The sequence below is a fragment of the Salmo trutta genome, chromosome 25 (genome assembly GCF_901001165.1).
Source record: "Salmo trutta chromosome 25, fSalTru1.1, whole genome shotgun sequence".
NCBI lineage: Eukaryota > Metazoa > Chordata > Actinopteri > Salmoniformes > Salmonidae > Salmo > Salmo trutta.
Window position 1 is genome coordinate 37,891,110 of NC_042981.1, and position 26,984 is coordinate 37,918,093.

The window sequence follows — 26,984 nt, forward strand, 5'->3', positions numbered from 1 at the left end:
TTATTACTCTCAAATTCTGTGCACAAATGTGTTTGCTTCCCTGTTAGTGAGAAAGTCTCTGTTGCCAAGATAATCCGCCCACCTGACAGGTGTGGCATATCAAGAAGCTGATTAAACAGCATGATCATTTACACAGCTGCACCTTTTGCTGGCGACAATAAAAGGACACTAAAATGTGCAGTTTTGTCGCACAACACAATGCCAGTGCTGAACTGAACTAAATGACTATCGCCCCGTAACACTCACTTCTGTCATCATGAAGTGCTTTGCGAGACTAGTCAAGGATCGCCCCAATAGGTCCACAGATGATGCAATAGCCATTACACTGCACACTACCCTATCCCATCTGGACAAGAGGAATACCAATGTGAGAATGCTGTTCATTGACTACAGCTCAGCATTCAATACCATAGTACCCTCCAAGCTCACCATTAAGCTTGTGAGGCCCTGGGTCTCAACACCGCCCTGTGCAATTGGGTCCTGAACTTCCTGACGGGCCGCCCCCAGGTGGTGAAGGTAGTAAACAACATCTCCACTTCGCTGATCCTCAACACTGAGGCCCAACAAGGGTGTGTGCTCAGCCTCCTCCTGTACTCCCTGTTCACCCATGGCTGCGTGGCCATGCACGCCTCCAACTCAATCATCAAGTTTGCAGACGACACAACAGTAATAGGTTTGATTACCAACAACGACGAGACAGCCTATAGGGAGGAGGTGATGGCACTTGGAGTGTGGTGTCAGGAAAACAACCTCTCACTCAACGTCAACAAAACAAAGGAGATGATTGTGGACTTCAGGAAACAGCAGAGGGAGCACCCCCCTATCCACATAGATGGGACAGCAAGTTCCTCGGCATACACATCACGGACAAACTGAAATGGTCCACCCACACACAGTGTGGTGAAAAAGGCGCAATAGCGCCTCTTCAACCTCAGGAAGCTGAAGAAATTTGGCTTGTCACCTAAAACCCTCACAAACTTTTACAGATGCACAATTGAGAGCACCCTGTCGGGCTGCATCACCGCCTGGTACGGCAACTGCACCGCCCATAACCGCAGGGCTCTCCAGAGGGTGGTGCGTTCTGCACAACGCATCACCGGGGGTAAACTCCAGGACACCTACAGCACCCAATGTCACAGGAATGCCAAAAAGATCATCAAGGACAACCATCCGGGCCACTGCCTGTTCACCCCGCTACCATCCAGAAGACGAGGTCAGTACAGGTGCATCAAAGCTGGGACCGAGAGACAGAAGTTATTTTTCAATCTCAAGGCCATCAGACTGTTAAACAGCCGTCACTAACACAGTGAGGCTGCTGCCTACATACAGACTTGAAATCATAGGCCACTTTATTTAATGGATCACCAGTCACTTCAATAATGCCACTTTAATAATGTTTACATATCTTGCATTACTCATCTCGTATGCGCAGTTGAAGTCGGAAGTTTACATTCACCTTAGCCAAATACATTTTGGCTAAGGAGACAGAACAAGTCTCCTTCCTGAGCGGTATGACGGCTGCGTGGTCCCATGGTGTTTATACTTGCGTATCATTGTTTGTATGGATGAACGTGGTACCTTCAGGCATTTGCAAATTGCTCCCAAGGATGAACCAGATTTGTGGAGGTCTACAATTTATTTAGCTGATTTCTTTAGATTTTCCCATGATGTCAAGCAAAGAGGCACTGAGTTTGAAGGTAGGCCTTGAAAATACATCCACAGGTACACCTCCAATTGACTCAAATGATGTCAATTAGCCTATCAGAAGCTTCTAAAGCCATGACATAATTTTCTGGAATTTTCCAAGCTGTTTTAAGGCACAGTCAACTTAGTGTATGTAAACTTCTGACCCACTGGAATTGTGATACAGTGAATTATAAGTGAAATAATCTGTCTGTAAACAATTGTGGTTTAAAAATGACTTATGTCATGCACAAAGTAGATGTCCTAACCGACTTGCCAAAACTATAGTTTGTTAACAAGACATTTGTGGAGTGGTTGAAAAACTAGTTTTAATGACTCCAACCTAAGTGTATGTAAACTTCCGACTTCAACTGTATATACTGTATTTTATACCATCTATTGCATCTTGCTTATGCCGCTCGCTCATTGCTCATCTACATATTTATATGTACATATTCTTATTCCATTCCTTTACTTAGATGTGTGTGTATATTAGGTATTTGTTGTGGAATTGTTAGATTGCTTGTTAGATATTGCTGCACTGTCAGAACTAGAAGCACAAGCATTTCACAACACTCGCAACAACATCTGCTAGCCCTGTGTATGTGACCAATAAAATTTGATTCAGTGAAGTCTTCTCAAAGTATTTGGCTGATTGGGTTGTTTGCCTTGTAGACGGAAGGGAAATTATACTGTGCTTGTATTTTGTGAAGTTTTATGTAACCTAACACCGAGCTGAAGTTTAGTGGTTAGTGAGGTCAGAAGGAGGGTCAGGAAATAGACAGTGATTGGTTGGCCTGGAGTGTTTAATTGGACCCTAAGGTAATGAACTCAATGTAAGGTGCAGACTAACAGATCTTAAAGTTAGAAAAAAAACAAATAGCCTAAATAGAGTCACAGACTCTAGAATTCTCCATGTTTTTTTATCCGAGAACTTGTTTTCATGTCAATAGGAATAGAATCCTCATTGACTTGAATGGGGAGGCTCGTTCTATAGTCTATTTCTATGGTCATGTCAATTTGCAGGCAGCCCATGATGTCAATTCCTTCAGTGACACGTGGTGTGAGAGAAGGGTACCCACTGCAGAAACGGGAGGTCTTTGACCTCTGAGGGGTTTGGCTGCAAAGTGAGAGATGACGTTACAGATTCAAAGGACGAGGTAACAGCTCCACACGTGTCCACTGTTGAAGTGTACAGTAGGCTGTCACACCGACCACTCCAACTCCACGTGTCCTCCTCTATAATATCCCACACCACCACACTGACCTCACACACCCAGGTCCACCATTGAAATATATCAATAGAAAATAGTATTTGGACAACATTGTCATAAGTCCGGTACACACCGTCCAACGAAATGCTACTTGCAGGTTTCTTCTTGACAATGCAACAACAACAAGATAAGATTAGAATCAGATTAGAATACAAACAAAGTAAATGGCTCAGTAGAAAATAATAAATGTTTTAGCATAACTACATTTTCAACATGTCCCTGACTGAGTCTGTAATATCAACATGTTTCAAGCAGACCACCATAGTCCCTGTGCCCAAGAACACAAAGGCAACCTGCCTAAATGACTACAGACCCGTAGCACTCACGTCCGTAGCCATGAAGTGCTTTGAAAGGTTGGTAGCGGCTCACATCAACATCATGATCCCAGAATCCCTAGACCCACTCCAATTTGCATACCGCCCAAACAGATCCACAGATGATGCAATCTCTATTGCACTCCACACTGCCCTTTTCCACCTGGACAAAAGGAACACTTATGTGAGAATGCTATTCATTGACTACAGCTCAGCGTTCAACACCATAGTACCCTCAAAGCTCATCACTAAGCTAAGGATCCTGGGACTAAACACCTCCCTCTGCAACTGGATCCTGGACTTCCTGACGGGCCGCCCCCAGGTGGTGAGGGTAGGTAGCAACACATCTGCCACGCTGATCCTCAACACTGGAGCTCCACAGGGGTGCGTGCTCAGTCCCCTCCTGTACTCCCTGTTCACCCACGACTGCATGGCCAGGCACAACTCCATCACCATCATTAAGTTTGCAAACGACACAACAGTGGTAGGCCTGATCACAGACAACGACGAGACAGCCTATAGGGAGGAGGTCAGAGACCTATCCCTCAACGTAGCCAAGACTAAGGAGATGATTGTGGACAACAGGAAAAGGAGGACCGAGCACGCCCCCACTCTCATCGGCGGGGCTGTAGTGGAGCAGGTTGAGAGCTTCAAGTTCCTTGATGTCCACATCAACAACAAACTAGAATGGTCCAAACACACCAAGACAGTCGTGAAGAGGGTACGACAAAGCCTATTCCCCCTCAGAAAACTAAAAAGATTTGGCATGGGTCCTGAGATCCTCAAAAGGTTTTACAGCTGCAACATCGAGAGCATCCTGACAGGTTGCATCACTGCCTAGTACGGCAATTGCTCGGCCTCTGACCGCAAGGCACTACAGAGGGTAGTGCGTATGGCCCAGTACATCACTGGGGCTAAGCTGGCTGCCATCCAGGACCTCTACACCAGGCGGTGTCAGAGGAAGGCCCTAAAAATTGTCAAAGACCCCAGCCACCCCAGTCATAGACTGTTCTCTCTACTACCGCATGGCAAGCGGTACCGGAGTACCAAGTCTAGGACAAAAAGGCTTCTCAACAGTTTTTACCCCCAAGCCATAAGACTCCTGAACAGGTAATCAAATGGCTACCCGGACTATTTGCATTGTGTGCCCCCCCAACCCCTCTTTTTATGCTGCTGCTACTCTCTGTTTATCATATATGCATAGTCATTTTAACTATACATTCATGTACATACTACCCCAATCAGCTTGACTAACCGGTGTCTGTATGTAGCCTCGCTGCTTTCATAGCCTCGCTACTGTATATAGCCTGTCTTTTTACTGTTGTTTTATTTCTTTACTTTCCTATTGTTCACCTAACACCTTTTCTGCACTATTGGTTAGAGCCTGTAAGTAAGCATTTCACTGTAAGGTCTCTACACCTGTTGTATTCGGCGCACGTGACAAATAAACTTTGATTTGATTTGACTGAACAAAATATAAACACAACATGCAACTACCGTAATTTCCGGACTATTAAGCGCACCTGAATATAAGCCGCACCCACTGAATTAAATGTATTTATTTATTTTGAACATAAATAAGCCGCACATGTCTATAAGCCGCAGGTGCCTACCGGTACATTGAAACAAATGAACTTTACACAGGCTTTAACGAAACACGGCTTGTAACAAAAATAAATAGGCTTTAACGAAACACGGCTTGTAACAAAAATAAATAGGCTTTAACGAAACACGGCTTGTAACAAAAAAGAAAAAATTAGCAGTAAGCTTTAGTTGTCTTTTTGCACTGAGTCAATTCCTCACGCTGCTGTTTCCAATGTCTTATCATTGACTCATTAAGACCAAGCTCCCGTGCAGCAGCTCTATTTCCTTTTCCAACAGCCAGATCAATCGCCTTCAACTTGAAAGCTGCATCATATGCAGATATCTCCGTGTCTTTGCCATGATGAGGGTGACAAAATGACTACCGTAATCAGAATGATGGGAAGTTTGAGAGCGCTCGATTTAATCTAAACCGTAAACAAAAAAGTTGTTTGGCCGTTCATTGGTCTAATGAAAGCTTCATGCCGCCAAAAAACTGAGCACGGCACAGAATGTGTTTTTTTGGAAAAAAAAAAATTGAAAGCGGGAAAAATCCATATATTAGCCGCGTCATTGTTTAAGCCGCGAGGTTCAAAGCCTGGGGAAAAAGTTGCGGCTTATAGTCCGGAATTTACGGTATTTCAAGGATTTTACTGAGTTACAGTTCAGATAAGGAAATCAGTTAATTGAAATACATTCATTAGGCCCTAATTTATGGATGTCACATGACTGGGAATACAGATATGCATCTATTGGTTACAGATACATTTTTTTAAAGATAGGGGCATGGATCAGGAAACCAGTCAGTATCTGGTGTGACCACTATTTACCTCATGCAGCGTGAAATCTCCTTCACATAGAGTTGATCAGGCTGTTGATTGTGGCCTGTGGAATGTTGTCCCACTACTCTTCAATGGCTGTGTGAAGTTGCTGAATATTGGCAGGAACTTGAACACGCTGTAGTACACGTCGATCCAGAGCATCCCAAACATGCTCAATGGGTGACATGTCTGAGTATGCAGGCCAATGGAAGAACTGGGACAATTGGAGTCGGCTTCAGGTATAGAAATTAACATTGAATTCTATGGCAACAGCTCTGGTAGACATTCTGTTAAATCAGCTTCTTGATATGCCACACCTGTCAGATGGATGGATTATCTTGGCAAAGGACAAATGCTCACTGACAGCGAAGTAAACAAATGTGTATGCAAAATGTAAGAGAAATAAGCTTTTCGTGCATATCAAACATTTCTGGGATCTTTTATTTCAGCTCATAACATTTTGGACCAACACTTTACATGTGTCGTTTATATTTTTGTTCAGTATATAATACAGGAAGCCACAATTTATAGTTAAATATTTACATGTGCTTTTGGAGAAGCGGGGATGGCGGGGCAAGTGTTTCAATTGTGCAGTATTTAAATTGCTCGAAGGACTAGTGTCTGGAGTGATGCCTCCTGACGTAAGACAATAATTTGGACTGAGCATCAGTGGAGTTCACAGGAACTAACACAATCTAAATGAGCTGCTTTTTGTTGTACAGGAGAGGACCTGTGATTCTGATGCACTCCAGGGTGGAGTCAGCCACCAGTTCGTCACAGGACAAATGGGCACACCAGCTCAATCTGGCTGGACATTGGACAGCTAAGTGGCTAGAGTAGTACAGTCATTAGGTCGTGAGTGCAACATAAGGATTGTATTTACCTTGTCTGTGAGTGAAGTAAAAATGGTCAAAATGATGAGTTTGTGACGGTGGTGGTGGAAGTGCCGGGAAATGGGGGGATTGTGTGTGTGTGTGTGTGTGTGTGTGTTTGTTCTAAACAAAAATATTTCATAACGATGCACAGTGCAGCAAGTGACAAACACACACAAACAGGAAAACACAACTACTTGAATTGGTGATGAATGGTCTTAATTAAAGCCTTGGGACTGTGAGCCATATAGAATTCTCCATCTATGGCTATGTTGGGACTGTAATAACTATATCCCAATGGGATGATTGGATAGACTAACCTACTTATAGGTTGTGAATCATTGTGGTTGGATTTTTCTTCTCTGGCTAGATGAACCAAGGCCACATCATTAGCTGTCCAGATAAGGCTGAGAGATTAATGGATTGGAACATTGATTCAGACCATGGTTTAGAGATAACAAAATGAGATTAAAAGAGATTGCCATGGCGCCATGAGGTAGCCTAGGCAGAGAGCTCTGTAAATATTGTAAATATTTAATTTGTTAGTGTTTTTATTTTTAAAAAATTGTCAACTTTTTAGTTTTTGATAACTTTAACTAGATGAACTGAAATATCTGGTGGTGGCCCACAGAATTGCAGGACTGATTATGGCAAGTCAGTTTATATTTGGCTTTGCTAGCTAGCTACCTTGCTTGCTAATATGATTTGAATGAGGCAGCAACACCAGATCAACAGCGTCGGCCTTTTGGCCCCCCCTGCCCCAGTTTCTTAGAGGGAAGTGGACTGCAGCGTGAGGTGATTTGTCTGGACCACTGCTGAGTGTGTTGGTCTTAGTGGTGCTTTTACAGTCGCCGAAGCATCACCCAGGTGGGTGCTACATTTCAATAGTGGACGATCCAGCATACTTACGCAGGAGGAAGAGTTGTGACTATCGAAGACGACGAGGCGCCCTGAGCGCTGTGTCCTGACTGTCAGATGTCTCTACATCCCTGCCCGGCTGTATCGTCTATGCTGCCTCCTCTTAAGATACAACCTTTTCAAGCTGCCTATCATCTAAAGCTGTGGAAGATCGTCGCCCAAGAACTGCCAGATCCCTACATTTGTTTTGTTAAATAATTTTTGGTTTGTTTTGTTTTTAAAGCGACTTTGAAATCCTACTTGTAATGAAAAGCGCTTTATAAAATAAATATATTATTATTAATGTTACTGGTCCCAGGGTTGAGACCAGGAAAACAGATTATATGTTTCCTGAGCCTTCATTTAATAAAATAAAGTCATCAGGAGCTTATAAATGTACTTGTACAACTTATAAAAGTCTGTGACGCCATTTTGTTAGGTTTACCGCCATGTTAAATAGTTTCCACCTAGCATGACTTCATTACTTATAATGGAGACACTTAGCATTTTCTAGCTTCGACAAAAACAACCAAACAATGTGTCTTAAACATCACACAACCCATGAAACATGTTATCTTACTATTTTGAGGTATATTTTGTATAGTTGTACATTACAAACCTGTAAAACAAGAGAAAATATGAGATGAGAAATTTGTCTGGTTTCAGAAAAAGTTATCTCAATAGAATGAGGAAGTAAGGTCACGATCACCAGTGTCAAGGCCACCACCAGATCTGCTAGCTCCACCTAGTGTTACCTATACCTTTCAGTGCATATTAACCTAGAGGACTCCAATAATTTAATAAAAGTAATACAAGTTATGGCTCATAAATAATATACTGAACAAAAATATAAACGCAACATGCAACAATTTCAAAGATTTTACTGAGTTACGGTTCAATTGAAATAAATTTTTTCCCGACAATAGGGCTTTATTACAGACAGAAATACTCCTCAGAACTATCAGGTTGATGGATTATTTTGTCAAATGAGAAATGCTCACTAACAGGGATGTACATTATGGGGATCTTTTATTTCAGCTCATGGAACATGGGACCAACACTTTACATGTTGCGTTTTATATTTATGTTCAGTAAAGAGGGCGGCAGGCAACCTAGTGGTTCGAGTGTTGGGCCAGTAACTGAAGGGTTGCTAGCTCAAATCCCTGAGCTGACAATGTAAAAATCTGTTGTTCTGCCCCTGAACAAGGCAGTTAACACACTGTTCCTAGGCCATCATTGTAAATAAGAATTTGTTCTTAAAATTAAGGATCTGCCCCTTTTTTTCAATTTTTGCCTAAAATCCAAATCTAACTGCCTGTAGCTCAGGCCCTGAAGCAAGAATATGCATATTCTTGGTACCATTTGAAAGGAAACACTTAGAACGTTGTGGAAATGTGAAAGGAATGTAGGAGAATATAACACATTAGATCTGGTAAAAAAGATAATACAAAGAGAAAAAAAAACGTTTTGTATTTTTTTTGTACCATCATCTTTGATATGCAAGAGATAGGCCATAATGTATTATTCCAGCCCAGGTGCGATTTATATTTTTGCCACTAGATGGCAGCAGTGTGTGTGCAACGTTTTAGACTGATCCAATGAACCATAGTATTTCTGTTCAAGATTTTGTATCAAGACTGCCCAAATGTGCCTAATTTGTTTTTGCACTCTCCTCGTATTCTTTCACTGTAATAGCTACTGTAAATTGGACAGTGCTGTTAGATTAACAACAATTTAAGCTTTCTGTCAATATCAGATATGTCTATGTACTGGAAAATGTTCTTGTTACTTACAACCTCATGCTAATCGCATTAGCCTATGTTAACTCAACCGTCCCGTGGAATGGACACTGATCCCGAATAAGTTTTAACTGACTTGCCTAGTTAAATAAAGGTTTACATTTTTTTTTTTAAATAGAAACATTTCTTAAAAATCTAAAACACACATTTTGGGCGTGTCACATGCTCGCTGACAAAAATAAAATGGCTCCTGACATTCCCAAATATCTTCAAATATTTACATCTCAAAACCTCTTTCCCTTTAACCTTCTTAACTCAGTACATATAAGTAGGATATGTGAAAGGTGAGTATGTGTGTGGTGTGTAAGAAATGTGTGGTGTGTAGGGTGTGACTTGGTATAGTGGTGGGATGTGGTAAGGTGTCCACCATGCTTCTGCATAATGTGTACTGTAGACTCCATCTGTGTTGACCGTAGAGTGTGGCTGAGGTGAAGGCTGGCCCAATGTCCGGTACGTGAACATTTGTCTGGGCCTTTTCTCTCTGTTAGATCGTCTGCTACCAATATCAAGTGTGAGCGTCATCTACAGGGGGGTCAAGGGTCTTGCTTCCCATTCACCCTATATCTCTGGCTAGACTGGATCAGGTAGGTATTCGTCTTCGTGTTGTCTTTCTTCTTCTCTTATAGGTATGTGTACTTGACTGGATCTCTCATGAACTGGATTTCTCTGACTCAAGGTAAGTGTTTCAAAGTAAGTATTATTTTCTTTCTGCTTGATGCTACTCCTAGGTATCCTCAACCATCCTAACCACCTGTGTCTTCTTCATCCTCTGAATCGGTTGTGTCACTGTTGTGGGTCTGTTCTGTTGTGTTGCTGACCCTTGCTTCTCTGTTTCTCCTTCTAGGTTGCTTCTCATGTGCAGTTGTGGCTGGACGTGGAGGTGTATCAATATGTAAGTAATTTACAAGTAGTAGGAATTTCCGATGTAAGCTTCTGGTTTTGCGGTCACCTGTTTCTGCACTGACTTCATACACAGGATTGTCTCCTACTTGTTCCTTCACCACGTAGATGGTTTTCTCCCGGTACAACTTAAGTTTTCCAGGACCTCCTCGCTCACTGAGATTTCTGACAAGGACTCTGCCTCCAGGCTGTAGGACTACACCTTTCATATTTTGATTGTAGTAGGCTTTGCCCCTTGCGCTCAACTTCTTACTGTTCTTGTTTGCGATTCTGTACGCCTTTGTCATTCTCCCGGCCCACTTCTCAGCATACCCTTAATGTGATACTGTGCCTTCCTTCCCATCAAGCCGAACAACAAGTCCTCTGGGAGGCGTGGATGGCAGCCACACAAAATATAGAAAGGAGGACAAATGGACACACCAGCAAGTGTTCGCAGCATGTGCAGTAGGATTCTGTTGAACCTCACAGCAGGGTTAACTTGAGGGTGGTATAGCGACATTCTTGAGTGGCCGACACCTAACAGTTGCTGGGGAGTGATGGAGGGCTCATTCTCGAACTCACGGTCTTGATCATGATGAAACTTCAAGGGGTATCCAAAGCGAGGGAGGAAATCCTGAAATATACATTCGGCTCCAGACGGCCTTGTTTTTTGTGGGGTAGGCTTGTGCGAATTTAGTACAATTATCTACAACCACCAGGATATATTTGTAACCTCCTCAGCAGGTCTGTAGGGGTGAGCTAGACGTGATACTTCCCATGGGAGTTCAGACATGTGGCAGGCTTTTCTGTTTTATGCATGGACATCTTCTCGTGACATATTCTTACATTTCTCTCTTCATAAACGGACAGTAGAATCTCTGTCTTCCATGGTTGATAACTAGTTTGGTGCCGACGTGGCCTATGTCAATGTTTCAGTGCTATTTTCTTATACTTTGCAGGGAGAACGAGCTGTTCTCTCACTGGTCCGTCTGTACAGGAAATTTAGTCTGCTCCATTCATGCAGTAGTTTCCTCGTGGCTCCGTTTATTGTTTTGCTTGTGTCATTGGTGAGTACCGCATACATTCCTTCGAGCTACATGATCTCTCCTATGTCTTGGTCCTCTCTTTGTGCGTTGATCAGCTCATCATGACTTATGGTCGGTAGAATTCCAGGGGACTGGTGGTTTGTGTTCTGAGAGGCTATGTGAAGGGCAGCGATCCAGGCCACATCCTTCATCCGAGCAGCTAGGGTCCCTTCCCAGGTTGCACACACAACATCCTATGATAACGCCTCAGTACATCCTGTCACATAGCTGTTTATGTGACGAGGAATACGAGACAACGTGTCTGCGTCAATGTTTTCCTTGCCCGGCCTGTACTTTATGCTGAATCTGAAGTCTGAGAGTTCTCCGACCCAGCAGTTGCATTCCCATAGTTTTCACAAGGAGTAGCTCGCAGACAGGTTTGGGTATTCTTGAGAAGTCCTGTATGTAGCTTCAGTAATAGCTCAGGAACCCGAGGTGCTTCCACTAGTCACCAACAATCTGGGGCGTCTTGTCCTTGAGTGATAGAACTGCGTCCAGGTCTTTGGTGTCTATCCTCACTCCTTCAGTGGTGACTTCACACTTCTCCATTCTGAACTTTAATCTGTGTCGTTGAAGGGCCTTGAGGACATTTCGGAGACCTCTCTGATGGGATCAGAGAGGTCCATGTTCAAATCAAATTTGTCACATGCGCTGACTTTTGAACCCTTAATAATGAAAATGGCACTGGAGGGGTGGGCTGCCGTTTTATTGGCTCTTAACCAACAATGCTATTTTGTTTCTATTTCGCGTTGTTCGTAACTTGTTTTGTAAATAATGTTGCTGCTACTGTCTCTTATGACCGAAAAAGCTTCTGGACTACAGACACCCGACCAGGCCCAGATCCCCGTGATTCGCTGAAAAGGAAACAGAGGTTTTGCGGAAAGAGATCAGGGTGCCTTGTGAGGATCAGGTGACGAGTGGCTAATCTGCCCTTGCTTTCCATCCTGCTAGCTAACATTCAATCGCTGGAAAATAAATGGGACAAACTGAAAGCATGTATATCCTACCAAAAGGACATTAATATCTTAAAACTGTAATATCTTATGTTTCACCGAGTTGTGGCTGAACGACGACATTAAGAACATACAGAGCTATTTGTAAACAATAGCTGGTGCACAATATCTAAGGAAGTCTCAAGGTTTTGCTCACCTGAGGTAGAGTATCTCATGATAAGCTGTAGACCACACTATCTACCTAGAGAGTTTATCTATATTTTTCATAGTTGTCTACATACCACCACAGACCAAGACTGGCACTAAAACCGCACTCAATGAGCTGTATTCCGCCATAAGCAAACAGGAAAACGATCATCCAGAGGTGGCGCTCCTAGTAGCTGGGGACTTTAATGTGAATAATCGCACCAACTGTTGTCACCTTCTCACCAAGCTGCTTGGCGATGGTCTTGTAGCCCATTCCAGCCTTGTGTAGGTCTACAATCTTGTCCCTGACATCCTTGGAAAGCTCTTTGGTCTTGGCCATGGTGGAGAGTTTGGAATCTGATTGATTGCTTCTGTGGACAGGTGTCTTTTATACAGGTAACAAGCTGAGATTAGGAGCAGTCCCTTTAAGAGTGTGCTCCTAATCTCAGCTCGTTACCTGTATAAAAGACACCTGGGAGCCAGAAATCTTTCTGATTGAGAGGGAATACTTATTTCCCTCATTAAAATGTAAATCAATTTATAACATTTTTGACAAGCGTTTTTCTGGATTTTTTTGTTGTTATTCTGTCTCTCACTCTCACTGTTCAAATAAACCTACCATTAAAATCAGCAGGGGATCAAATACTTTTTTCCCTCACTGTACACGTCAAGTTTTCTGACGTCATACCCAGGTAGGTATCTGTCCTTCCAGGCATGGACTATGATGCTAACTTGGTCGCCTGTATTGAGTGAGGCACTGGCTCCAAGTCCACTCGTGTAACAATGAATGAGGCCCTTATTCCCTATGAGCCAGACTACTTTATCCTTCTTCACAGCTGTTTGGCCTGTTGAGCGTGAAGTAAAAGTTTTCCTTGGCTTGCCTCTCTTCTTGACACTAGCTGCTTCTCTGAATACGCATGGTGAGGCCAACCTTCAGCTTGCTGCGGCCCGGTCACTGGTCGTTCCTCCGCCTTGACCTGCTCTCATTTCCCAAATGCCTGAGGTTGTTAAGACACAGCCTAACACCCTATGTCCTTCCTTGCCACAATAGAAGCATTGTTTGAAACATTTCACACAGCCATATAGTCTCACTCATTTAGGCATAGGTGGCCTAAGGAACACTACCGTGTGTGCTCTGTACTGGCTGTTTCAGGGAGTCTATAATGCTTGCTAGAGATTCAACCTCTGCACATTTGTAGGTTTATGGCAGGGTGTTGATCCTACCTACATAGCCTCCTGCTTTCATCGTTAGTCATTTTCATGACATGCCTCAGTATAGCTTCATCACTTAGTTGGTTGCCTGAGAGGAGAGGTTTCAGCGCTCTGCAACATCACCATGTCTTTTCCCTAGTCCTTGGTAGGAATACACCTTGGACTATATCTGAGCTATCCTTTATGTCAGCATTGGCTTGTTTTGACATGAACAGGGTTCTTTGTTTTAACCTTATAACTCGGTAGAGGAACTGTTGTGGCGTCTCATGCTTGTTTGTTTGGTGCATATTAGCCCTTGGAATAGTTATGTGCTATTATTTTCGACCCATATGAGACTGGAGAAACCCCTTCAGCTCAGCTACTGTGATGTCATCCTTATTTATGAGCATGTCCTTTAAGTTCCCTGGCTTTATTATCCTTCTGACTATCTATGGATCACTGAAGTTCTCTTCGGCACCTTCTTGTTGGCAAATATCGTTGTAGCTTATGTTGGACGCATGGTCGCCTATTTGACCGCCCTGTATTTTGAATTCCCTCCAGTGGAGGTAGGAGAGATCTCTTAGGAAGACTACTTTGTCATGTGTCTGGTGTGATGCAGATTCAGAATGACTACTACTGTGTGGTAGATTACAGTCTGGTTCTGTGTGCCGGGTCTCAACAAGCTGTAGTGTAGGAGTGAGTTTACATTAGGGAAGTTTCTTACCTAGGTCCTCATAGCCTGAGAGTAACCTCTGGTACTCTGTGTGTGGTATGTCATGGGCTACATTAGCTGTGGTTACATTAGCTGCATCAGTGGATAGAGAGAGTGTGTTGTGTGACTCGACATTAACCTCTGTGTTCACAGGTGGTGTAACAGTTACACTACGGGCCTAGATAAGAGCATCAATGGAATCTTTCAAAACTAACATTTCAACCATCCCCATATCCTCAGACTCAAGCAAAGGCTTACTATACGTAAAAGTATTGACAAAATCAAAACCCTCCTCATTACCTACTTCAAGCTCTGATGGATCTTTGCCTGGTATCTGACCCATGGTGTTGGCGAACCTTAAAGAGTTCCTTAGCCCGACAGAACGTGCAGGCACTTCCTGATGTCCCACACTAGGGCTCTTCCTCCTGTTGTCTGACATGGCAACCTCTTCTTTTATCCCTCACACAGTCCCAGATGTCTGATTTACAGCCTCAACTCTCACTCTGATGTTCTGGAACACAGCCTCAGCTTCTGCTTGGTGCCAGATGTCATAGATCACTGGATCAGGTCCCAACCAGCAGGTGTCGCCGATCCCGGACGAGCCCCCCAAAATCTGTTACAGGTCCCAGATAATATGTTTCCTGAGTCTTCATTTAATAAAATAAAGTCAACCGGAGCTTAGAAATGTACTTTTACAACTTAAAAAAGGTTAACCTCCATGTTAAATCCTTTCCACCTAGTGTGACTTTATTACTTACAATGGGGAGACATAGCATTTTATAGCTTCAACAAAAACTACTCCAAAATGTACCTTAAACATCACACAACCCATGTTGGCAAGATGGCGCCGACAGACATGGAAGCTCAGCTTCTAGCTCCTAAGCACAAGCATTTCGCTACACCCGCAGTAACATCTGCTAAATATGTGTATGTGACCAATAAAATGTGATTTTAAATAGATAGCAAAACATGTTATCTTACTATTTCGAAGTATATTTTGTATAGTTATATATTACAAACCTGTAAAACAGGAGAAATCATGAGACAAGAAGTTTTCTCAATAGAATGAGGAAGGAAAATCACCATCACCAGTGTAAAGGCCACCAACCAACAGATCTGCTGGCTCCACCTAGTGGTACCAATACCTTTCAGTGCATATTAATGCTAAACCTGGAGGACTGCAATAATGAAATAAAAGTCATGCATAAAAGAATTTCTTTAAAAAAATTGTAAAACAGATCAAATTAACAAAACTGTACACAGTTTACATTTTGGGCGCGTCGCATTAAAATTATTATGACTTTGTCATCTGGAAGCGACTCAATGAATACACTTTAAAAAAAATCTATTTTATGATGTTTTTATCCTGTACTAAGACAGTGAAGTTACAGTAGATCTAGACCTGTGTTCCTTATCTTGTGGGTATCTTTTAAGAGGCCTGAATAACGGCGAGAGAGGGATGGTGATGAGAGAGAGATGCAGAAAGGGAGAGAGAGAGAGAGAGAGGCAGAGAGAGAGAGATGCAGAGAGAGAGAGATGCAGAGAGAGAGAGAGATGCAGAGAGAGAGAGAGAGATGGAGATGGAGATGGAGAGAGAGATGGTCTTGGGGTGATATTGGTGCTGAGTACATAGTTTGTCTGTATTTTTAGCCCATCACAGTTTGTTCCCAGGAAGTGTGTTGGTCAGATGACGTAGGAGACCGCAGATTAGATAGCCGCATTGATACACTGATGCGTCTGTCCATCATACATAATAAGCCCCCCTCTCTTCTCTTTCCCTCTGTATCTTTCACCCTCTTTCAATTGCCCCCCTCTCTTTCCTCATCCACCCTCTCCCTCTCTCCATGTCTCCAACCCCTCCCTCTCTCTCTCTAACTCTCCAACCCTTCCCCCCCTCTCTTTCCACCCTCTCCCCCCTCTCTCCAGCCCCCCTCCTCTCTGTGATGAAAGTGAAAGAGGGATGCAGGGGGCTGCACCAAAGGGAGGGGTGTGTCCCTCTATAAGAGGTCTGAGCAACAGCCTGTATGTATAGATGAAATACACTGAGATAGAAGGCAGGACACTTACTAGAACTACTGTACTGTAGACCTACATCACCCAAAAGACCTACGCCCAAACGCCTCATACACAGGTAAGTCTGACCTTAGACCTTCGGCTTAAGGTGTGGGGGTGGAGGAGAACTCACCTGGCTTGGTTTGAGATGGGACCCTTCCCTGACTGCCACTGAAGGAGTTTGGGTTCAGCTTTAAACCCGAGAAGTTGCCAACGGCTTAGTGCAGTTTGGCATATCTTATGGTGGCTAGTTTATTTATAGTATGGCATGTGTTGGGAATTGGGTTATTAGGGTTCGTTAGTTTTGAGCAGCGTATCATTTCTCTCTGGGGTTTCGTTGAAGTTGGGTGGATTTTTCCACACTGTCATTTAAATGTGAGGCGTGTACATTGCACCTGAAACAAATGAGAAGAACTGAAAAGAGGGAAATGGAAAAACCACAACAATAAGTTGGTTGAATTCGTCTGATAAATGTATCGGATGTGACACAAAGACATAAGGAGAAAAGCAGAAAATAGTATTGCTCATACTGTAATTTCTTTCACTGAGAATGTGAAGTAACATGGCGATATATTACAGTAACTTGTTAGTGTTATTGTCTTAGCGGTTTAATTGGGTTGTACGGTATATACCTCGGGGAGTTTTGCGATATTTTGCGATGTGTATCAAGAGTGTATCAAGAGTAATTGCTAGTAAACACTCACTGCTTAAGGCGAACACTCTCTCTTTTATTCCATTTTTCTGTGCTCTCCTCTTTGGGTGCTTTCTTTCTTCAATATCTTTTTGTGTTGTTTTTCTTTCTGTGCTCTATCTCTCTCTTCCCGGTGCTTGTGGCACAGTTAAAGTCCTGACCCATGACAGGAGCATATTTTTCCCATTACTCTCATTATTATCCTATTGATCCCCTGGTCTTCAAATCAATGCATCTCCACAGAGATGAGGCAAGATTATTCTTTTACACAGTTAATACCCGAGGGAGAAGATTAAATGTTCAATCTTTATGCTTAGGCGCAAAGTACTAGCTGCAAATACATGTACTGTTGATGATCTAATGAGAATGAACCACATAGCTGCCTGTAATGTCTGCGAAAGCTCGGGGGCAGTTTCTGTTGCTTTCCAGGACTCAGTTTGTGTGTTCTGTCAATGGAACACCACCACCACTTAAATTAGTGGCTATCTACAATTAATTAATTCCTGCCTTTTAATTGGCTTTGATTAAATTTGATTATTTTAAAGGTTAATTCCAAACCTGGTTTAACAGTGGTTTGTTTGATGGAGGAGTTTTCCTTTGAATATCAGTCAATATCAATTTGGGTTTATTTAAAGGAGTCAATCAGGATTCCCGGCTCTTAACTAGCTTTTAACTGATTATTGGCTTAAAATGTACATGACTAGTAGCCTCTTGGGTGATAAAGGCTAGTTGGTGGGATAATACTGGTGTTTCCAGAGTGGTGAAGGCACAGAGGGACCCAGGAGGTCAGATTTAAAGCTGCACATCGACCAGAGCTGCTATCGGTCAAATTTCATTATAGGCTGATATTTGAGAACACAGCGGGACTCTACTTAATCAAATCATCTTTATCTTTTTCTCAAAAGATACTCTATATAAACACTGTGTTTCAAATAGAATTTGAACATAATCCAAATAGGCTTTTTTTAGGATGACTTCTTTTCCTTTGTAATTCCTCAAATGAATGAAATAATGTATTATTTCCTTTTAGCATATTCCTGAAGACTTGCGTTAGCTCCCCAAGCATATGCTTAGGCTTTAGCTCAGTGGGGATGTACAGCTTCAAGGCGCACAGACGGCCGTGGTTAAAAATCCCGTCACATGAGCTCCGTGACCAATATTATCGTCTCAGGGACCAGATTTTTCTGCCGTTACCCTACGTCTTCACTACACCGATTAGGCTCAGAATGTGTGTGTGTGTGTGTGTGTGCGCACACTTGTGTGTGTGCATGCGCTTGTGTGTGTGTTTGCTTGTGTGTGTATGCGTGCATCTGCGTACTTGCTTGTTTGTACCTGCCTGAGTGTCTGCATGACTGCATGTATATTTGCTTGCCTGCGTGTGTGTGTGTAAGAGAGAGCGAGAGGAGTGTATAAATGTTATTTTAAAGGGATTCCAAGACAATTTAACGCTGTCTCCTCAGACCTGGGGGCAGAATAATTATAAGCTTTCCCCATCCGGCACGACACAGATTTGCGGAAACTGTGAAATTAGCCCTTGATTAGCTCTCTTGTTGTTCTTCTGTGCAGCTGTTTGAATGGGCCTCAGTATCAGATAGAGAAACAAAATACGTTCTACTCTTGAGTCATGTTAATGACACGGTTTATGTTATGTTGTAATAGTTGAAAAGTTGTTGGAAACCCTCAAACATAGTTGTGGATCAGTTGTGTAGTACTACCGGCAGTTCTAGGCCGCCACTCAGTCTGAGGAGAAAAGAGAGTCAAGACTAACGGCATCCATATCAGGAAGTCGTCAAACTGCATTCCTAATATGGACGCCATCAGTGATGTAGTGGTAAAAAAGATGGGTGGTTATGTGAAAAAAGTAACTCTATACTTAATTTTCTTTGTGTGCTTTTTATTTTTTATAAAAAACATTCTCAAAGATGGTCAACAGACAATTTTCAAATTCTGTCAAATGTGTCTGGTTTATGTTTGATTTTGTAATATATATATATATATATATATATATATATATATATAGTCTAATGGGATGTACAGTACCAGTCGAAAATTTGGACACACATACTCATTCAACGGTTTTTCTTTATTTTTACTATTTTCTACAATGTAGAATAATAGTGAAAACATCAAAACTATGAAATAACGCATGGATTCATGTAGTAACCAAAAAAGTGTTAAACAAATGAAAATATAGTTTAGATTCTTCTAAGTAGCCACCCTTTGCCTTGATGACAGCTTTGCACACTTTTGGCATTCTCTCAACCAGCTTCACCTGGAATGCTTTTCCAACAGTCTTGAAAGAGTTCCCACATATGCTGAGCACTTGTTGGCTGCTTTTCCTTCACTCATCGGTCCAACTCATCCCAAAACCATCTCAATTGGGTTTAGGCCGGGTGATTGTGGAGGCCAGGTCATCTGATGCAACACTCCATCACACTCCTTCTTGGTCAAATAGCCCTTACACAGCCTGGAGGTGTGTTGGGTCATTATCCTGTTGAAAAACAAATGATAGTCCCACTAAGTGCAAACCAGATGGGATGGAGTATCGCTGCAAAATGCTGTGGTAGCCATGCTGGTTAAGTGTGCCTTGAATTCTAAATAAATCACTGACATTGTCACCAGCAAAGCACCCCCATACCATCACACCTCCTCCTCCATGCTTCACAGTGGGAACCACACATGCGGAGATCATCCGTTCACCTACTCTGCGTCTCACAAAGACACGGCGGTTGCAACCAAAAATCTCAAATTTGGACTCATCAGACCAAAGGACAGATTTCTACCGGTCTAATGTCCATTGCTCGTGTTTCTTGGCCCAAGCAAATCTATTCTTCTTATTGGTAGAGGTTCTTATTATAAAGGTTTCTTTGCAGCAATTCGACCATGAAGGCCATTCACACAGTCTCCTCTGAACAGTTGATGTTGAGATGTGTCTGTTACTTGAACTCTGTGAAGCATTTATTTGGGCTGAAATTTCTGAAATACAGTTAACTCTAATTAACTTATCCTCTGCAGTAGCGGTAACTCTGGTTCTTCCTTTCCTGTGGCGGTCCTCATGAGAGCCAGTTTCATCATAACGCTAGATGGTTTTTGCGACTGCACTTGAAGAAACATTCAAAGTTCTTGACATTTTACGGACTGAATGACATTCATGTGTTAAAGTAATGATGGACTGTCATTTATCTGCTTATTTGAGCTGTTCTTGCCATAGTATGGACTTGGTCTTTTACCAAATAGGGCTATCTTCTGTTTACCACTCCTACCTTGCCACAACACAACTGATTGGCTCAAACACATTAAGAAGGAATGAAATTCCACAAATAAAACTTTAACAAGGTACACCTGTTAATTGAAATGCATTCCAGGTGACTACCTCATGAAGCTGGTTCAGAGAATGCCAAGAGTGTGCAAAGCTGTCATCAAGGCAAAGGGTGGCTACTTTGAAGAATCTCAAATATAAAATATATTTTGATTTGTTTAAAACTTTTTTGCTTACAAAGCTCAGCAAAAAAAAGAAATGTCCCTTTTTCAGGACCCTGTCTTTCAAAGATAATTCGTAAAAATCCAAATAACTTCACAGATCTTCATTGTAAAGGGTTTAAACACTGTTTCCCATGTTTGTTCAATGAGCCATAAACAATTAACGAACATGCACCTGTGGAACGGTCGTTAAGACACTAACAGCTTACAGACGGTAGGCAATTAAGGTCACAGTTATGAAAACTTAGGACACTAAAGAGGCATTTCTACTGACTCTGAAAAACACCAAAAGAAAGATGCCCAGGGTCCCTGCTCATCTGCGTGAACGTGCCTTAGGCATGCTGCAAGGAGGCATGAGGACTGCAGATGTGGCCAGGGCAATAAATTGCAATGTCCGTACTGTGAGATGCCTAAGACAGCGTTACAGGGAGACAAAACGGACAGCTGATCGTCCTCGCAGTGGCAGACCATGTGTAACAACACCTGCACAGGATCGGTACATCCGAACATCACACCTGCGGGACAGGTACAGGATGGCAACAACAACTGCCCGAGTTACACCAGGAACGCACAATCACTCCATCAGTGCTAAGACTGTCCGCAATAGGCTGAGAGAGGCTGGACTGAGGGCTTGAAGGCCTGTTGTAAGGCAGGTCCTCACCAGACATCACCGTCAACAATGTCGCCTATGGGCACAAAGCCACCGTTGCTGGACCAGACAGGACTGGCAAAAAGTGCTCTTCACTGACGAGTCGCGGTTTTGTCTCACCAGGGGTGATGGTCGGATTCGCGTTCATCGTCGAAGGAATGAGCGTTACACCGAGGCCTGAACTCTGGAGCGGGATCGATTTGGAGGTGGAGGGTCCGTCACGGTCTGGGGCGGTGTGTCACAGCATCATTGGACTGAGCTTGTTGTCATTGCAGGCAATCTCAACGCTGTTCGTTACAGGGAAGACATCCTCCTCCCTCATGTGGTACCCTTCCTGCAGGCTCATCCTGACATGACCCTCCAGCATGACAATGCCACCAGCCATACTGCTTGTTCTGTGCGTGATTTCCTGCTAGACAGGAATGTCAGTGTTCTGCCTTGGCCAGCGAAGACCCCGGATCTCAATCCCATTGAGCACGTCTGGGACCTGTTGGATTGGCCATTCCCCCCAGAAATGTCTGTGAACTTGCAGGTGCCTTGGTGGAAGAGTGGGGTAACATCTCACAGCAAGAACTGGCAAATCTGGTGCAGTCCATGAGGAGGAGATGCGCTGCAGTACTTAATGCAGCTGGTGGCCACACCAGATACTGACTGTTACTTTGGATTTTGAACCCCCCTTTGTTCAGGGACACAATATTCAATTTCTGTTAGTCACATGTCTGTGGAACTTGTTCAGTTTATGTCTCAGTTGTTGAATCTTGTTATGTTCATACAAATATTTACACATGTTAAGTTTGCTGAAAATAAACGCAGTTGACAGTGAGAGGACTTTTTTGTTGTTGTTGCTGAGTTGATTACATTTGTGTTAATTCATATAAAAAAAATATATATTCACTATTATTATAAAATGTAGAAAATATTAAAAATAAAGAAAACCCTTGAATAAGTGTCCAAACTTTTGACTGGTACTGTAGGTACAGTATATAGTTCAGTCCTCCAGTTTGTTATTGAGGCTTTCCAATTCTTGGCTATAATTTTTTTTTTTTTTGCAATTAGACTTACCGTAAATTCCGGACTATAAGCCGCAACTTTTTTCCCACGCTTTGAACCTCGCGGCTTAAACAATGACGCGACTAAATATATATATATATAAATATATAAAAAAAAAATTTTTGCTCCAAAAAAACACATTCTGTGACGTGCTCAGTTTTTTGGCGGCATGAAGCTTTCATTAGACCAATGAAATTGCCGAACGGGTTAAGGTCAAACAGTGACGAGAGCGACAATGAAAACGATCCAATATCGGATGAAGCAATTCTGAGGCTATTCAACTCCGACACCGAAGGAGAGGACTTCAGTGGTTTCAGTGCACAGGAGGAGGAAGATAGTGACCAATGACTTTCTTGGTAGGCTACTGTTTACTGCAAATGTTTTATTTTTTGTTACAAGCCGTGTTTCGTTAAAGCCTATTTATTTTTTTTACAAGCCGTGCTTCGTTAAAGCCTATTATTTTTGTTACAAGCCGTGTTTCGTTAAAGCCTATTTATTTTTGTTACAAGCCGTGTTTCGTTAAAGCCTATTTATTTTTGTTACAAGCCGTGTTTCGTTAAAGCCTGTGTAAAGTTCATTTGTTTCAATGTACCGGTAGGCACCTGCGGCTTATAGACATGTGCGGCTTATTTATGTTCAAAATAAAAAAATAAAACAAATTCAGTGGGTGCGGCTTATATTCAGGTGCGCTCAATAGTCCGGAAATTATGGTAGATTACAAAACTTTCTCTGATATTAATCACCAGTATTTACATATCCAACAAACGTAATCATGAAGATGGATGGATATAATAAATTCCTAGACACAATGAAATCATAGCACATACATTATCCCAAAACGGTGTCAGTTTGTCACAGGACCATAGCATATGTAATAGGGTTCCTTTGTGCTTTTTGCATCTCCAACAGAGATGTGACATTTCTGGGTGCATTACATGCATTTTGGCAGGAGTGTAGTAAGTCCTATGAATTATCTTAAATTGCGGTAGTTTATGTCTTACTTTATAGGAGCGGGTATGAACACTTTCACATATACAGTTGAAGTCGGAGGTTTACATACACTTAGGTTGGAGTCATTAAAACTTGTTTTTCAACCACTCCACAAAACTATAGTTTTGGCAAGTCAGTTAGGACATCTACTTTGTGCATGACACAAGTAATTTTTCCAACAATTGTTTACAGACAGATTATTTCACTGTATCACAATTACAGTGGGTCAGAAGTTTACATACACTAAGTTGACTGTGCCTTTAAACAGCTTGGAAAATTCCAGAAAATAATGTCATGGCTGTAGAAGCTTCTGATCGGCTAATTGACATCATTTGAGTCAATTGGAGGTGTACCTGTGGATGTATTTCAAGGCCTACCTTCAAACTCAGTGCCTCTTTGCTTGACATCATGGGAAAAATCTAAAGAAATTAGCCAAGACCTCAGGAAAACATTTTTAGACCTGTCACGGTAGTCGTAGGGTTGAGACCAAAACGCAGCGGGAATATGTACACTCATCTTCTTTATTATGGACAAAGAAGGAAAAACCCAAAACAAACACGTATACAAAACACAACGACGAATAACAGGCCGGTAAGGCACAAAGTTATACACAGCACAATCTCCCACAAAAACCCATGAAAAACAAACTCCTACTTATAGGACCCTCAATCAGAGGCAACAATGACCAGCTGCCTCCAATTGAAGGTCCAACCCCAATTAACTAAACATAGAAATACAATAGACTAGATAGAACATAGAAAAATACTAACATAGAACATAGACTAACAAACCCCGAACCACATAAACCAAACACCCCTCTACCTAAATACATAGCCCAAACCACATGAAACAAACACCCCCTGCCACGTCCTGACCAAACTATAATAACAAATAACCTCTATTACTGGTCAGGACGTGACAGTACCCCCCCCCCAAAAGGTGCAGACCCCGGATGCACCTCACACAAATAACCAAAAACAAAACCCAAAAATAAATCCCAAATCTAAAGGGAGGGAAGGGAGGGTGGCTGCCATCACCGACGGCTCCTGTGCTACACCCCCCCTCCCCAAACCTCCTACAGTGGAGGTGGCTTAGGCTCAGGCCTTAATCCCCTACCGGACCAAACCACCCCCACTGCATACCTCTGCCTGAGGCCAGTCACTGAAGACCCTGGACTGGGCTCTGGGAGCTCTGGACTGAAGGGCGACTCTAGGAGCTCTGGACTGTAGGCCGCCTCACTCGGTGCCGGACTGTAGGCCGTCTCACTCGGTGCCGGACTGTAGGCCGTCTCACTCGGTGCCGGACAGTAGGCCGTCTCACTCGGTGCCGGACTAGACACTGTTACCAGATACTCTGGACGAGGTACTGTTGCCGGACACTCTGGACGAGGTACTGTTGCCGGACACTCTGGACGAGGTACTGTTGCCGGACACTCTGGACGAGGTACTGTTGCCGGACACTCTGGACGAGGTACTGTTGCCGGACACTCTGGACGAGGTACTGTTGCCGGACACTCTGGACGAGGTACTGTTGCCGGACACTCTGGACTGGGACTGTTGCCGGACACTCTGGACTGGGACTGGGCTGACGCACTGGAAGCCTAATACGTGGGGCTGGTAGTGGAGGTACCAGACTGGGGACACGCACCTCAAGGCTAGTGCGAGGAGCAGGAACAGGACGAGTTGGACTAGGCTGATGCACTGGAAGCCTAGTGCGTGGAGCTGGTACTGGAAGTATCAGACTGGAGACACGCACTTCAAGGCTAGTGCGAGGAGCGGGAAACACTGGACCGTAGAGGCGCACTGGCGGTCTCGAGCGCAGGACTGGCACCGCCCGTACTGGCTGAGTGCCCACTTCCCCTGGCAAATGCGGGGCGCTGGCACTGCGCACACCGGCCTGAAAATACTTGGCCTCGCCACAGTACGCATTACCCCTAAGCACGGGACCTGTCCAGTCAAATGTTGCCTAAAAAAAGCACGGGGATTTGGCTTGGGGCTTAATCCTCGCCCAGCCAAACTACCCGTGTGCCCCCCCCCAAAAAAAATTATTGAGGCTGCCTCTCGGGCTCCCTTAACTCCTCCATAGCCCTGGAAATGCTCATCCTCATCTCCGCCCATGTCCATCCTTCTTCCTCGTGCTGCTTACCCCGCTGCTTGGTCCATTTGTGGTGGGAGATTCTGTCACGGTAGTCGTAGGGTTGAGACCAAAACGCAGCGGGAATATGTACACTCATCTTCTTTATTACGGACAGAGAAGGAAAAACCCAAAACAAACACGTATACAAAACACAACGACGAATAACAGGCCGGTAAGGCACAAAGCTATACACAGCACAATCTCCCACAAAAATCCATGAAAAACAAACTCCTACTTATAGGACCCTCAATCAGAGGCAACAATGACCAGCTGCCTCCAATTGAAGGTCCAACCCCAATTAACTAAACATAGAAATACAATAGACTAGATAGAACATAGAAAAATACTAACATAGAACATAGACTAACAAACCCCGAACCACATAAACCAAACACCCCTCTACCTAAATACATAGCCCAAACCACATGAAACAAACACCCCCTGCCACGTCCTGACCAAACTATAATAACAAACAACCCCTATTACTGGTCAGGACGTGACAAGACCTCCACAAGTCTGGTTCATCCTTGGGAGCAATTTCCAAACGCCTGAAGGTACTACGTTCATCTGTACAAACAATAGTACACAAGTATAAACACCATGGGACCACGCAGCCATCATACTGCTCAGGAAGGAGACGCGTTCTGTCTCCTCGAGATGAACGTACTTTGGTGTGAAAAGTGCAAATCAATCCCAGAACAACAGCAAAGGACCTTGTGAAGATGCTGGAGGGAACAGGTACAAAAGTATCTATATCCACAGTAAAACGAGTCCTATATCGACATAACCTGAAAGGCCGCTCAGCAAGGAAGAAGCCACTGCTCCAAAACCGCCATAAAAAAGCCAGACCACGGTTTGCAACTGCACATGGGGACAAAGATCATACTTTTTGGAGAAATGTCCTCTGGTCTGATGAAAAAAAAATAGAACTGTTTGGCCATAATGACCATCGTTATGTTTGGAGGAAAAAGGGGGACGCTTGCAAGCCGAGGAACACCATTCCATCTGTGAGGCACGGGGGTGGCAGCATCATGTTGTGGTGGTGCGTTGCTGCAGGAGGGACTGGTGCACTTCACAAAATAGATGGCATCATGAGGTAGGAAAACTATGTGGATATATTGAATCAACATCTCAAGACATCAGTCATGAAGTTAAAGCTTGGTTGCAAATGGGTCTTCCAAATGGACAATGACCCCAAGCATACTTCCAAAGTTGTGGCAAAATGGCTTAAGGACAACAAAGTCCAGGTATTGGAGTGGCCATCACAAAGCCCTGACCTCAATCCTATAGAAAATGTGTGGGCAGAACTGAAAAAGCGTGTGCGAGCAAGGAGGCCTACAAACCTGAGTCAGTTACAATAGCTCTGTCAGGAGGAATGGGCCAACATTCACCCAACTTATTGTGGGAAGCTTGTGGAAGGCTACCCAAAACGTTTGACCCAAGTTAAACAATTTAAAGGCAATGCTACCAAATACTAATGGAGTGTATGTAAACTTCTGATCCACTGGGAATGTGATGAAAGAAATAAAAGCACAAATAAATCATTCTCTCTACTATTATTCTGACATTTCACATTCTTAAAATAAAATGGTGATCCTAACTGACCTAAAACAGGGAATTGTTACTAGGATTAAATGTCAGGAATTGTGAAAAACTGAGTTTAAATGTATTTGGCTAAAGTGTATGTAA

General features: G+C 43.2%; 1 protein-coding gene across 4 annotated transcripts in view; it reads left to right on the plus strand.

Annotated features, from left to right (window-relative positions):
* pnoca (prepronociceptin a) overlaps window positions 1–26,984 on the plus strand; it is a 54,512-nt gene that overhangs the window by 9,814 nt on the left and 17,714 nt on the right. For 2 of the 4 annotated variants that reach the window (XM_029713904.1, XM_029713903.1), the window contains exon 2: window positions 9,730–10,133. The gene's annotated coding sequence lies outside the window, so the exon portion shown is untranslated. Of the gene's footprint in view, window positions 1–9,729; window positions 10,134–16,293; window positions 16,379–26,984 lie in introns of those variants that run through there. The other 2 variants (XM_029713905.1, XM_029713901.1) reach the window with 2 other exon arrangements.